The following is a 14,798-nucleotide window of genomic DNA, read 5'->3' on the forward strand; positions in this document are numbered from 1 at the left end:
TAAATATATATTTTCAGAACTGTTACATTTGCTCTTTTTGTTTCTTCTTCAGGACTGGGACTTTCAAGCTTTGAGAACCCAGTTCCATTTCTGCCAGTTCCTAAATTGGTTTGAAAACCTCAGCCCAGTTCTGCCAGGATGCACGAGGGAGGCACTCATTTAATATTTAGTTTCATTGGAGCATTTTAGGTGAGGCACACAGCGGTGCTGAAGACATGATTGATTCAGATCTATTTCAGACTGGAATTCAAAATGGAGATTAGATTCAGCTCTCATATCTTCCAGCCTGTTTTCCCCTCCTCTGGTCTGTCAATACAAAAATGAATAGCAAATAAAGAATCTGAAAATTTCAGAACAGTCATTTGAAGTTAGTACTCAGGCAAAATACCTGGTGCTTCCTGCATATCCAATATTAGCCACAGTTTTATTTTGTTCATTAAATATGCTTCTGTTTATATTCAGTTTTGATTCTAAAGAATTCTTCAGGATTCAGCTGCAGGAATTAAACGCACGCAGAAATTTAGATTTTTAAGATCAACTCTTCCTCCTCCTATTCTGTTTTTGTCTTGTCTTGGAATAGGTTTGTCTCTCCTTAGTGTGTGTTAATATGCCTCTTTTTAAAAATTTATTTAGTTTTTCTGGTTTGCCCCAAGACTTGTTAATTTTGATTTACAGGCCTGAAAGTTTATACTGTATGCAGCAATTCCCTGAATACTCTGAAAAAATGTGCATGCCAAGCTCCAACAGGGCCTTATCTAACCTACCTCTGCCAGGTAACGGTTCAAGAAAAAGGATGAAGAAAAGCATATTGGAATGTCTCCCAGTAAAACCATGCTCTTATCTCCCTATGGTGATCAGAGTCTTGTGAAGAATTGCAAGTGTTAGCCCAGTTGATTCTGTGAGTGTGTGCTGAGTGGCAGAGGCTATGTGTTATGTTTCTTGGTTTGCAGTTCAGTTTGCAGTTTGTATACCACAGAAGCATACAATGTAGCATGGCATCTTTCTGTTCTGCACTGTCAGGTGGAGTCACCAGGCAACCTTGCTTCCCTGTTCTTGCTACCTGTGTAACAGGTTGGGCAAATCCTTTGCCAGGTGGACAAAGCAGCTGAGCATGTTCTGCTGAGTAGACTTTTGTCTGACATTGGCAGAGACCATAGGGCTCCTATGAAGAACAGAGAGTAGAGAAAAAGCTCAGGCACTGGAAATGCTGGAAGAGAAAAGATTTTCCAGAGAACCCACAGTGGTGTTCTATAATCCAGAGATGAAGCAAAGTTCATTGTATATTCTCCTCCCCTGTGTTTGCTTTAATGTTAGTGCTTTCATGTTCACTGAGAGTTTTAACAGCCATCAGAAAACTTCCAGACTGATCAACGCTTCTGAATCTTTGCACAGTGCTTTGGTTGCCAGTTGAAAGGGAAGAAGGTGAAGGTTGTGACCTCTTTGAAGCAGTGTGGCTTTGGACCAAGTGTAAGCTAACTGGAAAAATTCCACACCTTCTCTGGGCAGTCTGTTCCGGTGCCTCACTACCCTCTGAGAATTTATTCCTGACATCTAACCTAAATTTCCTCTCTATTAGTTTCAAGCCATTTCCCCTTGTCCTATCGCTATCATGATGCCCTTTTACCATTATATGTTTTTACCATGTAAAAGGTCAGACCCCCTCCTTCTTGTAAGCTCCCTTCAAGACCTCAGAACCTTCTCTTCTCCAAGCTAAACAAGATCAAGTCTCTCAATGTTTATATAACAAGAGGTGTTCCAGCCCTCTGACCATTTTTGTGGCCCTCCTCTGAAGCAGCTCCAATAGCTCTGCATTCTTCTTGTCCTGGGGGCCCCAGGATTGGATGCAGTACTCCAGATGGGGCCTCACAAGGGCAGAGCAGAGAGGGACAATCATCTTCCTCTCCTTGCTGGCCTCCACTCTTTGGATGCACCCAGGATACTGTTGGCCTTCTGGACTGCAAGCACACAGTGATGGCTCATGTCCAGCTTTTTGTCCATCAGGACCCGCAAGTTCTTCTCTGAAGGGCTGTTCTCCTAGACTATACACATATCTGGGATGGCCCTGATCCAAGTCCAACGTGCAGATATCTACATTCCTCAAGTAAGGATGACAGTCAGGACGCTGGGGGCTGGCATACTAAAGATAACTAGATTGTTATTGGGAAACCTTTGGTGGATGGTTGAGGGGCATTGGCATCAGAACAGTTGATCTAAGAATGAAAAGACCCATCAGTCAACATCCCCTCTCTATACTGAGTGCTAGTTAGGTAAAGGGAGCTGTCTGCCTTACCAGGAGGCTGGGTAAATACACTTGGAATGTGGTAGCTGGAGAGAATGGATTGCTGCTTGGACAAAGATAAATCCTAATTGTGAAACATCTTCAGGAAAAGCAAATACAAACTATATATATTATATATATGAGTATTTTGCCCAGGGAAAAAAACAGGTGTAGAGATAAGAGTTATAAAATGTCAGATTTTATGAAAGGAACCAGATGATGGCAGCATAGAATGCAACAGAAGACTGAGAAAATTCCTGGGTTAAGTAGCAACAGAACTGTCCTTGAAAATGGAGTCAGAGTTCAATCTTTCCATCTCATCCCTCACTTCAGCAGTGGCTTTTGAGATATAGGTTTATGGCTCTGGGAAGGAGAAAAGAAGACAATTACTGTGTTCTGTGTTCATGTGCCAATCTTTCATAAGCTATGCAATAAATCAGCCTCCAAAGTCTTTTCTGTGTAGCATCAGTGATAAACAGTTCAGCTCGACTCTTTTGGACTTAGAAATCATGTATTTTTTTCCTTAGCAATGTAAATTCTTCTAGAAAATCCTACTGCCTACAAGTCTACTTTGCTAATTCTTGTCAGCAAAATTAGTCTGTAACCACTGCAGTCTCCAAGATAGAATTTAGAATATATCTATATGTATAATGACAAATACAAGCTGGATACACACTAGTTTTCAAATGAAAAGCTTAACAGCCAATATCTGAATCATAGATGCTTGACTCAGTCGCCTAAGAAACCAACACCTGCTTTGGTCCTGCGATAGAGAAGTGCAATCTCTGTGGAAAAAAACTCAGACAGTTGCACTGGAGCACTGTCCTGGCAGAGGACAGGATGATCACTGTGCAGGGGCTGTTTGCTCTAGATCTTCTGGTTTGTGTTGGCCACCAAAGCAGGTAGTTGGGATTTAGCACAACCCTTCAGAATTGCTTCTGCAGAGGTAGGCACACCATCTCAGGGGTTGCAAGCATGTAGGAGAGTATTTTCAAGATATGTAATGTTATGAATTAGTGTAACAACACAAGGTTACAGCCCATTCACAGCTGCTATGTGTATGCCTTCCCTCTGTGCTAGGAGCATTTGGAAGTGGAATTGTACCTCTGTATGATGGTAATTCTCAACCTTGAGACAAGTTCTGGAAGCTGAGCTGCTCCAATGGTTTTAATTTAAACTTTGTTGGTTGTTCCCCTCACAAGTTCAAGTGCTTTCTGAAATAGTTGACTCTTGAATTGCTGCGGTGACTGGCTCTGGCTCTGCAGATCTCAGTTACTGTGCAGTTGGCCAGCCTAGTTTCTAGAGCTGAACTGACTCTTGTGAAACCTACAGAAACCTACACAGTGCAGCTCAGTGGGAAAGTGCAAGTTTCAGAGAAAGTTGACTTTCCAGTCCTGAAAGATCTAACACATAACAGATGCCTGATGGATTCCTCTGGCTGATAAAATCAAACTCAAACCATGCAGTGGTATCAGTGAATAATGTATGCAATCTCTATTGACGGAGAAGCTAAGCTCTCATCTAGCATACATGTAATAAAACAGGAAGGAGAAAATTCCTTAATGGAAAAAACAAACAAAAAAAAAACCTAAGATACCTGCTACTACATGTTCTCCAGGACAAACTAAAACCAGACCTTGCCAATAGAGACAAATTGCTTAATATCCATACTAGAATTTGAAGATAAAAAGTAGTGTAATTATTTATATTTTTACTACAGCAGCTAAGATTGCTCTCCTAAATAGATACATTGGTATTTTATGTTTAAAACATACTAAAAAGAGACTTGTGTGAAATTTTTCTGGAAAAGAGTGAATGATGTGATACATTTATCAACACAGTAATAAAGCATTTATAATTAGACCCTATACCTTGTATATGCTTCAAGGAGAGGAATTTCTGAGTCAGCATGTGGCGCCATTAAACATTTTAAAATGTAGCTTAATAATAGCTTTTCACATCCTTTTAGTTGAATGTGACTTTTACTTTAAAAATAAAATGAAATAATTAAAAAAAAAATTGCTCCTGGAGGTTGAGTGTTCTGTATTCATGCCATTCTGTATCTCTGATTGCAAGTACTACAATCAAGAGAGTGAACAAAACAGGACCACGAAAATGGGCATCATAATTATGGAGTGACGCTGCTAGTGCACATTTTCCAAGAATGGTAATTAGGCACATGTCAGGGGTAAGCACACAGAACCTCAACATATAGCTGTGCCATTCCCTCCGGAGATGTCTGTTTCTATTCATGACATCCTTGCAATCTCTTCTAACCCATAATTTTCAAGACAGCCAAGCAGTGGTGTTTGTGTTGTGCAGTCTCTGCTGTTTTTCCTTCAGAGCAAACAGGAAATCGCAACATTGTATCTCACCACAGTCAATTTTAAGCAGTTGAACTTCTCCAAGAAAACACTTTGCTCCTAATTTGTAGCTGGTTCAATATGCAGAAGTTTTGCAGCTGACACATTACTGTGCTGATAATGCTGTGCTCTTGGCTACAAAAGGTAATGTGTGTTAGATTGAGGACAACACCTGCTGATGGTGTCCTACAGAAGCTGTAACGCTGTCTTTACATCTTTCTGCTTTCTAGGAAGAGGAGGACCACAGTGGCTAGTTTATGAAGCTAAACACAGCATTAAGAGTGCTGTCACGTTGTGTGACCGTGTGACCAGGCCTGGATTTCTGCACGTGGAGGACAGCAGTTCTTCAAAGGAGAAAATCAACAGGCAGGAGATGGCAGCTGAACTCCTGGGTTCCTTGCAAGCCTTCATCACAAAATCCCTTTAAATGAAACTACAATTACTGTTTCATTTTAACTGCAGTGAATCATCTTGTAGCAAGTTCTTCTGTGGGTTCTGTAAATACACAGTGTAAATTAAATTAAGTTGTATGCCTATTATCTCTACTTACTCTTTGATTTTTTGCATAGTGTTTAGAATTGTCTTTTTACAGCACATAGATATAACATGAATACATCTACAGGAGATAAGACTGATTCTAGGCTAAAACAAAACATCGATCTGAAAGTGGTAGAATGGTATCCAAAGAAAGTGAAGTTTTTGTGTAATGGACCTTACTTAGCAATTTTACATTGTTTCATTTGAAAACTAGATACTATTTTCATTGCCAATTCTGATGTACATTGCGCTCTATCCTGCATTCTTTCTCTTCTGTTCTTTTTCTTAGGATGCACAGAAATAATACTTTATTTGACATAACTGCTGTTGTGATAATTCTAATGTGTAGTGATACGCATGGCAGTACCAGAAACTGTCCAGAACCTCTCAAACTACCTGCCGGTATTAAATATAAGAAATAGTACAGCTTTTCTTGGCCACATTACTTTTTTGGACAATGATATTAAAATTATACATATACATTTATTGCTTATATGAACAGTAAGTCTGCAAAACTCATATTTAGTTATATATTTATGCTCTGTTTTCAGTGTGTTATATTTGCAGACCATTTTAAGTAATGCATTTATCAAAAGGAAGAAACTAGCTTTCATAAATTATTATTTCCTGTAAAGGGTTGAATTGTTAATTGTTCAGTTTAAAACTGTTTTGTGACTACAATTTGTCAGCCTATATTCCTTTCACGTGCTATGATTTTATTCTTCACAGCATCGCAAGTTGTTTCATAGCATTATTGCATGCTGTTATATTTGCCAAGTTGTACCCCAAAGGTATTTGCATTTCAGTTCTGAGCGAAACCCTTCCTGTACAGCAGGTGATTTGCAAGTTGCTTTGTGATATTTCCCGATAAAAAGTTCTATGTAAATTATCTTTACTACCATATGGCCTGTTCATGTTCCCAGTTCAAATCCACTGGGAGAAATCTCTCAGCAAAATCAACAGAAGTGCATCTGGTCCACACACAGGCTACAACAGAAAATTCTTTTGGTCTGATTAGTCTTTCAATGGAAGTTCAAATAAATCAGATGTAAGAAGAAGCAAAGCTGCTCAAAAATGAAAACCACTCTGTGATGTGTTTGAGATATGCCAGAAGCACTTCTCAGTAGAGACAAGTATAACAGATTATAAATTGGCTTGGTCAGAGTGAAAATCACTTGTAAGAGCACTGTTTACAAACCATCTGGATTTTCAGGTCAGTAGTTTGCTGCAGTAATACTTGAGACGCTGCATATTTAAGCAGAACAAAATGGATTTTACTAAGTTCTCCTTCTCCTTTTTCCTTTTTTTTTTTCTTTTTCTTTTTTTTTTTTTTTCTTTCTGACCAGCGTTATGTAGATGCAAAAACAAACAATATTGGTGCAGCTATGCTCTGTGCTGCTTTAGTTGAGGAAACAAATACTTTTACAAGGGAGATACGCCGACTGTCATGCCAGCAATGAAGGCAGAGTTTGTTTTTGCTGCTAACAGAAAAGCATGCCAAGTTTGTGTTAGTGTTCCTTTCCATTGCAGCCACTCGTAATCTGAAAACATTTTCAAAATAAAAATGACAGTGCCAGTGAGAATGAATGAACTTTGACAGCAGTATAATGAAATGTGTGGGAGGAAGCACTCAATCTGTAGAATTTGAAAGAAAATCTAATTCCATCTCCAGTCCTTCAAGATGTGGTATTGGGCCAAGGACTCTTAATACAAGTAGCAACAGTGTACAGCCTAATTCAAGCGTGGTGAGAATAGTCTCTTCTGGTGCATGCAACATTAATTCTCCAGGGTTTTCTCCATCTGTTGTCTTGTATGCTTGAAGTGTAACCTCTTTGAGGCAGGAAGTAATTTTATTTCATGCATTTACTGTGCCTACCTAGCACAGTCAGACACTGCTGGGGAGATATAATCACTACTGTAGTACAAGTAACAATCTTTTTCCTTGTAGAAGTCACAGTGATGAAAGAATAATGATATAACTCATGTTTATAACATATTTCCTAAAAAAAAAAAAACCAACACCAGAACTAGATGTATTTTTATAAGTTATTTCCTAAATACAGATGTAGGTTTGTTTGTTTTTATAACTGAAAGCACGTACAGAAGTTACCTCATTACTGTAGTGAAAATCTAGATTTTCAAGCAAAATAAGTTGTGAAAATCTAATGACAAACGAAATCACGAATTTACCAAACAGCAGTAGCAGAAGAGACTTTCTACACAGGTAAGAAGCAATATACAGTAATTGTGGAACCCACAGGGAAGGTAGGAAAAGGAAACTGGGCTTCTCGTCAGCTCAGCTCTGATAGAACATTACCTGATTTGCAAAGCACAGCCTTCCACATCTGCCATCCTGCCCAGGCAGAAACACCTCCTTCTCTATTGCCAAGTGCTGGGAACCTGGGCTGTGTCTGTGCGGCTCTGATAGGAATATTCCGATCTGCAATCCTTCTGCAGGAACAAAGGCAGCTCATGTGAGTGTACTGTGGGTCTGTGGTGCTCCGGTGTTTGTAGGTCACTGATTAAAGACTGCAGGGAATTACTAGGAAAGGGAGAGATGGCTGATCCATGGCTTGAATCCGTCAAGTCAAAAGTGAGTGCCTGTTGGTTTTGAAGTTCTGTGGGCTTCTAAATATAATAGTAGAGGATTTACTGACTCTTTGTGGACCTTACATATCAATCACAAGAAAAATTTACTTTTGGTCATGGAGGAATAGCGAACTATGGCCATTCTTACAGTAGTGCAGTGCATTTCCTTGGATCCATAACAGTGCCCGTTGTCCCGAGTTTTGTCTTGAATACCAGTTTTAGGACCGGGGTGAGCGCTGAGATGCCGGCTACAGCCGGTGCCTGGTTGCAGAACGTTCTAGTCCGTTCCAGAAGGTTCTGCGCTGTTCTAGAGACCGCTGTGCAGCCGCAGCCGCTCCCGCCTGGTGCCACAGCGCCGCCTGCCGGCAGAGTGCAGCCGGGCAGCGGCAGTGCAGTTGCCGAGAGCCGCGCAGGTGAGGAAAGAAGAGTGTGAAGCAGCAAGGTCGGAGCAGGAGGGCAGAGCTGGTGCCGGAGCAGGGCCTGCAGCACGTAGCACTAAGGCTGGGCCTCCATTGAGTGGCTCAGAAGAAGATGGCTGTGGCCGGGCAATAGGTGAGTAGGTGGTGTGTGGCTTCCCACATCTTCCTTGCACGTGTTAGGAAGGCTGGTTGTGGGCAGGTGTGCCATTTCAGGCATGCTAATGTTTTACGGTCTGAAGTACAACAAGAAATAGGAGATGTTCTTTTCTTTGCAGAGCTCCCTATTAATTTATTTCACTATTAAAAATAAAATTTATTATTGCCCTGAGTGCATCTTGTTTGACACAGATCTGGATGGCAGAATCAGGGCCTATTCTGAGCTATTTGGAGTACAAATACGTGTGCTTTAGGGACTAAATCCGTAACAGGGACTGGAGGTGACTCAGTGTCCTCCTGTGTTACACTGTGTTACAAGGAAAACAGTGAGAGAGCTCTCCCCAGGTTTTGTTTGTTTTTGTTTTTAAATTGGATGTTACAGCAACTACTTGTACCCTTGGCAATTTAACAGAACTTAACCAAACTCAGATCTCATCAGGTTTTAATTGTGTGGTTCACGAGTTATTAAAATAAGCCATCAAACAGCCCTGTAAAGGCAATCCTGTGTACCTCAGTGCACGGGGCTCATAAAGATAGGTGATCCCTAAACGCCTGAGCACAAATTAGTCTGGGTTAGGTGGATAAATAGAGAAAAGTTGTCCTGTGGTAAGCATACAACCATAAGAAATTGTTCTCTAAATATTCTGGTTTTAGTTTGCAGCTGGTAGATCATCTTCATCTGCAGGCTGCCCCTCCTTGCCATGTTTTCCATCAGAGATGTGATGTAACTGCACCGTGCAGCCTGCGGTGTTTTCACACCCATGTGGGTGTGCCTGTGCAGGGGAGGCCCGTCTGACTGCAAATTGCAGATTCACAGGATAGGCAAATTGTTATGTAACTGCAATAAGGTGTCTAATCTCCCTTTGCCCAAAGCTGTTATACACAGAAAGATTCATGGTGAGTGCAAAGCAGTTAAGTTGAAGGTAGTGCCAATTATGCTGCTCCGTACCAGCTGAGAACCAGGCCACCCTAATAGGCCACCTAAGAATACTTTTTTTGTGACCCCGTGATGAAGCAAGCATTGTTGCCTCAAGGTCCAGGTGTGTTCACACGTTTCAGTGCTAGTGTTTTCAATGTAAAACACCTGTGAACCAAATAGGACTGGATGGTTTTCCCCACATCCAGTGCAGCTGTAGCATAGACAAGAGCAAAATGTTCTGCTCGCAGCCATGGGGGTCTGCAGCACCCAAAGTTCTGGGAAGATGAAAGTGGCTGTTTGCCGCACGGGGGAGTGAACTTGCTGTCTGAAGGAGGTCTTGAGTATACAGCAGTGTTTTGAGATTGAATGGGGTGAAAGACCTGACTCTGCGTATGAAGAAAAAAAAAAAAAAGTCTAAATAGGCTGAATGTGTGGAAGAGGTGAATGTATCTCTTTAAGGAATGCCGAATATTATAGGGCAGCGTTGTAGAAATGTACCTTTGTGAAACCAACAAGCTCCTGGCCTGTGTTCCCACCAGGGGGCAGGACGAGACAAAAATTAAGGCATTATTAAGGGGTAAAAGAGCAATAGCCCTGCTTTTAGCAATTGTTCCCTTCGGTTTCTGCAAAGCCACAGTCCCTGCAGCAGTATGGCTAGCTGAGTGAAAGAAGTAAGCCCTGTGTTTTGTTTTGTTTTGTTCTGTAAGCAATGCTTGGCTTCTGCTTCAGTGAATGTATATGTATTACTGCTTCTAAGATACTCTCTCCTCATGAGCATAAGCATTTTAATGTTATATAAACCTGTATCATAAATCTGAATTTTTTTTCCATATTGCAAAAAGCTGGCTGTTACTTTAAATCCCTTCTGTAGCATCTTAGCTCTTATTTTTCCTGAGCACAGTTTAGGGATTATCCACTTCAATGCAAGGCTACAGCACTATATTGTCCTTTGTAAAAACACAGTCACAGGAGCCTAAGGCTTATGCCATGCCCAATTACAGGAGGACTCTGACATCTTAAGCATTACTCGTGTCTAGAAATAATGCAGACAGCAGCCTACTTTCTGACATATTGTTGTGACCCACTGTGCAACAATGGAATGAACCACTGGCTGAAGACTGTTTAGCCCAACCATAATACAGGTAGTTGTGAAGAGCAAAAATTAGGTTTGTTCATGCAGAAGTGGATGTGCTTGGAAGAAATGCTGTTCATAATTAATTATGGCCTAATCCCAGATGATCTGAGTGCTCAGCTCTGAGCAAGAAGATTGTGAAAGTCTTTTCAGTAATTGCACTACAGAATGTAGTATATGTAAGAGGAGGTGAATCACCCAAGAGCAGAATTATATTAAGTAGTTCCCAGGCCACTCCAAATCTATGTGTGAGATGTGAAACCAGTAGCTGCTATCTGTGGATGGCTGTATATTATTGCTTGCAGCCATATTACCTGTATGCTACCAAAGTTACCAGGTCCCAGTAACTGTGGTGAGAATAAGTGGCCTTTCATTCATCATAGAGTTGTACAAGAATGAGAAGCCATCCTACCTCTTCACTTTGGCAATGAAAAAGGAACTGTAAATTGTGTGCTTAGCTTTGCCAAAGGTTTTCCCAAGCTTAAGGGATACATTTCTGCATGTATCAGCAAAGCAAGGCAGAGGAAGATGGTCTGTGATTCTGTGATAGTGTATAAATGTATAAATTATCTATAATTATATATTAAGAAGTTTCTGATGTCAAGTGGTTGAAGCAACTTTTGTACTACTGTGCTGAAACCTCTTCGGGAAACTCTTGCATTGAAATGTAGAAAAATAGTAACTTGTTTCAAACAGTTGTAGCCTGGTAGTAAAAAGGAAGATAACTGATGCTTAGATTTAGTGAGCTGAAAATTGTCTAGTTCTGTAAATAGACGGAAAAGGAAATATTTGACCATTATTCCTGGCCCTATTCATTCAAAAAGCATTAGTCAGCCCTCCAAATGAGATTAAAACATTTATTGAGATTCTTCTTATTTCCCTTCACTTTTGCTTGTAGCTGTGTTTGTTTTGTATTTTAGGCTTTCCCCACTGGCTACTGATGTTAAAAGCTTCATAAGAAAAGCAGTATTTGTCCTTAACAGGGGAGATGTCATTCTTTCAGAATTCTCTGCTATTCCAGCAACTGACTGGGATAATGAGGGTGCAGCAGAGGAATCTCTGGGTACTTTTATTTCCAGAGGAATGAGTGAGCAAGGAAAAGATGGAGGTCTGGATAAGGCAAAAGTGAAAAAAAGTGCTAAAGGGGAAAATTTCCTTGGGCATATTAGTATGCACTAACTTCCAGAAGTTAAATATTTATACAAAGTGCAAGCCAGAAACAGTACTTCAGCTTTTTATTTTTATTTTTCCTCAGTAGAACAATTCAGAAAGTTTCTTTGTGTGGAGGAGTGTAAGAGTTGGCTGTAACTCAAATTCAGGACATTTTCAGCTAAAAACATTTGGCAGGCAACTGAAAATTGCCAAAGCAGCTGCAGAGGCTGTTCTGTTCTGTCCTGTCAGTGCCTTATTCCTTGCTGTTCTCCCCAGGGCTTTCCAAGGGCTGGACTGGGGTGGTAGTGGCTCACTGCGGTGCTGCTCGGGGTGCTCAAAGGCAGGGAAGGCCACGGTACTCGTAATTGCTCTGTGTTTCCTCATCAGGTGATGAGCTGGAACAAGTAGTACGTGAACTTATAATTATCTACCTACTAGGCAAATAGAGTTTTGTTGTGTGGCAAGAAAATATATTAACATGGCTAAGACATGCTTAAGTAATAAGTGCCCAGACTTGAAGTTATGTAGCTGGATGAAAGTCAGGTTAGTGATGTACATCTGTTGGGTTACCTGGATACAGCAGAGATCGGGACTGACCTCAGATTCAGCGGTAAATAAAAATGAAAAGAGTACTGAAAGCATGCACACCTTCGGCATAAACACATATATTTCTTGAAGGTGTGAGTTTCAGTGATCAAATGTGCATCTTATCCTTTTGGACCTCAAAATAAAATAAAACAAATCTTGTTCGTAAGTTAATTGCAGATTATTAACCTATTTAAGCTTATTATATAACATGAAGTATTCAGAATGTTAAAAATGTTACTTTTTTTTCCCTAACAGTCTGTAAACTCTCACAAATTCAATGTCATGGTCTTTAGCTCTGAATTGGATTTACAATGCAGTGCAGTTCAAATGCTTTTTCTGTTTGTTTCATAATCCACGTATTCTTGATTTTTTTTTTTTTTTTTAAATGTCTATCCTTTATATAAAGGACATGACTTATATATATATATTTAAAAAAAGATTACTTTGTTATTAATTAAAAATAATTGACAGGAAAAATGAAGGGTTGGAAGTTAATTTACCTAAGAACAATGATGGGAAGATTTGGGAGGATTTAACACACGCTGCTCTGAATTGTTCCCAGTGACACCAAGAAGGTGTGATCTTGGTGTCAGGAGTGAAGGAGCCGTTACACTGCATGCATCTTCTGGTGCTCTGCCGTGGCTGCTTCCAGGCATGAAGGAGGTGCAGCCCTGAGTCTGTCTCATTGCACAGGGGTGGCTGTGAAAACACAGTCTGACTGAGCAGTGTTCCTTAGATACAATTAATGCCTTATGGATGCAGTTTGTGTTTGTTATTATTTTTTTTTTTCCAGAAGCAAGGCATAATATGGACTTTCATATTAGTTGGCAGTAAATGGTCAGCTGTGGGAAAAAAGTAGTTAACAGAGGAAAAACTGAGTGAAACTATAAAAAAATTGTCCTTGATTTCTTTGTAATTATGACAGTTAATTCAAAGTTTCCTCAAAGCCCTACATACACATCTTCATCTGAGAATCTCAAGAGTGCTAGAAACATTAATTAAATAAACTTCTTAATAAATCTGTGAAGGAAGATGGATAATTATTGCACAGTACTCAGAGTGATAAGGCACAGAGAAGCATTATACATAATGTTAAATACTTTGCTGGTATCTGGAGTAGTTACTGTGCGAATTCTGGCAGAGTTAGGATCTATGAACAGGCTACAAAAAATGGCCCCTTTCAGGGTATCTTCATTTGAGAACAAGAAATCATTTTCTGATCTTGATACTCTGCTGATTGTTGAAGCCAAAAAGCTGTCAGACATGTCAGGTGAACAGCAATCTGAATTTCCGTAGCTATGGGGACTGTTGTAAGTATAAAGATCTTTTATGAAGAATTAGCTTCCGTGAGGTATTTTTCTGAACTTCTTCTGATAAAAACAAATCCAAGACAGTCTTTGCTTCTCAAATGTTTTTCTAGAAGTTGTATTACATGCAGAAGCCTTGACATATGAGTGCAGATAATGGCTTATTTATTAGAAGCAGTCCTGTCTCAAGGAAGTTGTATTTGTTTTGAACAGTGGCTTAAGGATGCCCAAGTCATTATTTGTAATGCCAATTTTGATTCTATTCTGAACTATCTGAATTCTTTCTAGCATGGAAGTTATATTTTGGATCATAAAAAAAGATTGAGATACTGACAAAAATGTAGAAGATTGTGTGCAATCTCTGCTGTATTTTCATGAAAAAAAGCAAACCATTGCGTCAGCTCTCAAAGCATATGTGAGGATAAATTAGGAGGGAAGAAGGACCTCCAAAAAAAATCCTTCAAGGCAGATAACTGAGTATAGAAATGTATTGTTACATTTCATTAACAGTAACAACTGTTATTATGCTGAGGCAACCAATACCAACACAAACATGACAAAGTGGTTACAGTTACTTTTCCTTAGGTGCTTTTGTTGAGTTTGAGCTGGAGCCTTGATTCACTTCCTTGTCTGCTGAGCTACAGGCAGAGCTGACAAGCCCAGCAGAGGAGGAAAATTGCAGTCTCTCTTTCTTCCTGTGTGTGTAGATGGATCTCGGGGTAAGGAGGCTCTTAGAATTTGGGGCTAGTCATCTGCAGCTTCAGTGGGCTGTTCACCAGCTTGGAGTTTGCAGAGAGGGTCCAAAGCCATGGTCCTTCTTGGCTAGGTATAAGCAGAAGGATGCAGAACAGCACAGCTCCAGTATTCATAGACTCTTGCTAACCAGGGAGTTGTGAGGGAACGGTGTGATAGAGTTCCATATAATCTTTACTAAGTAATGTCCACTCTTTAAGCATTAGCTGTGATGTGCTGAAAGTAATGGCTGCGAAGGCTGCTGTTTGTCTGTGTGTGGCAGATTGAGGCCAGTCCTGCGTCGCTTACTTGGCTTGCCTGCAGTGCAGCCACACTGGCCGGGTCTTCCCTGGGGCTCTGATGTGGACTGATTTCAGAGCTCTTCAGAATTGATTCCACACATATCTGCTTTTCTTCTCAGCCTCATTAAGGCATGAATTTAGATGCTTCATTAAATATACATACAATTAGCTCCAACTAAGGGCCCTGATGGCTGAGGGAAAATTTTTTCTCGGGTGAAAAAGTGCAACGTAGCTGCAATGTACTCTTTCCTTAGGGGGAATGGGAGTGCTGAGTGTGAAGATAATCTGTAGATAAATGCATGTATGTCCTGTGGTTGGAATCTC

The 14,798-nt window shown here is 40.3% G+C and overlaps 1 protein-coding gene across 2 annotated transcripts in view; it reads left to right on the plus strand.

The window, feature by feature from the left end:
- Positions 1–7,526: 7,526 nt before the first annotated feature.
- PLPPR5 (phospholipid phosphatase related 5) overlaps positions 7,527–14,798 on the plus strand; it is a 158,994-nt gene continuing 151,722 nt past the window's right edge. Inside the window, exon 1 of one of the 2 annotated variants that reach the window (XM_042873784.1) lies at positions 7,527–7,652. The gene's annotated coding sequence lies outside the window, so the exon portion shown is untranslated. The remainder of the gene's footprint in view (positions 7,653–14,798) is intronic. The other variant, XM_042873785.1, reaches the window with a different exon arrangement.

The sequence above is a fragment of the Lagopus leucura genome, unplaced genomic scaffold (genome assembly GCF_019238085.1).
Source record: "Lagopus leucura isolate 7727_CA_CO unplaced genomic scaffold, USGS_WTPT01 Super-Scaffold_100009, whole genome shotgun sequence".
NCBI classification, from domain to species: domain Eukaryota; kingdom Metazoa; phylum Chordata; class Aves; order Galliformes; family Phasianidae; genus Lagopus; species Lagopus leucura.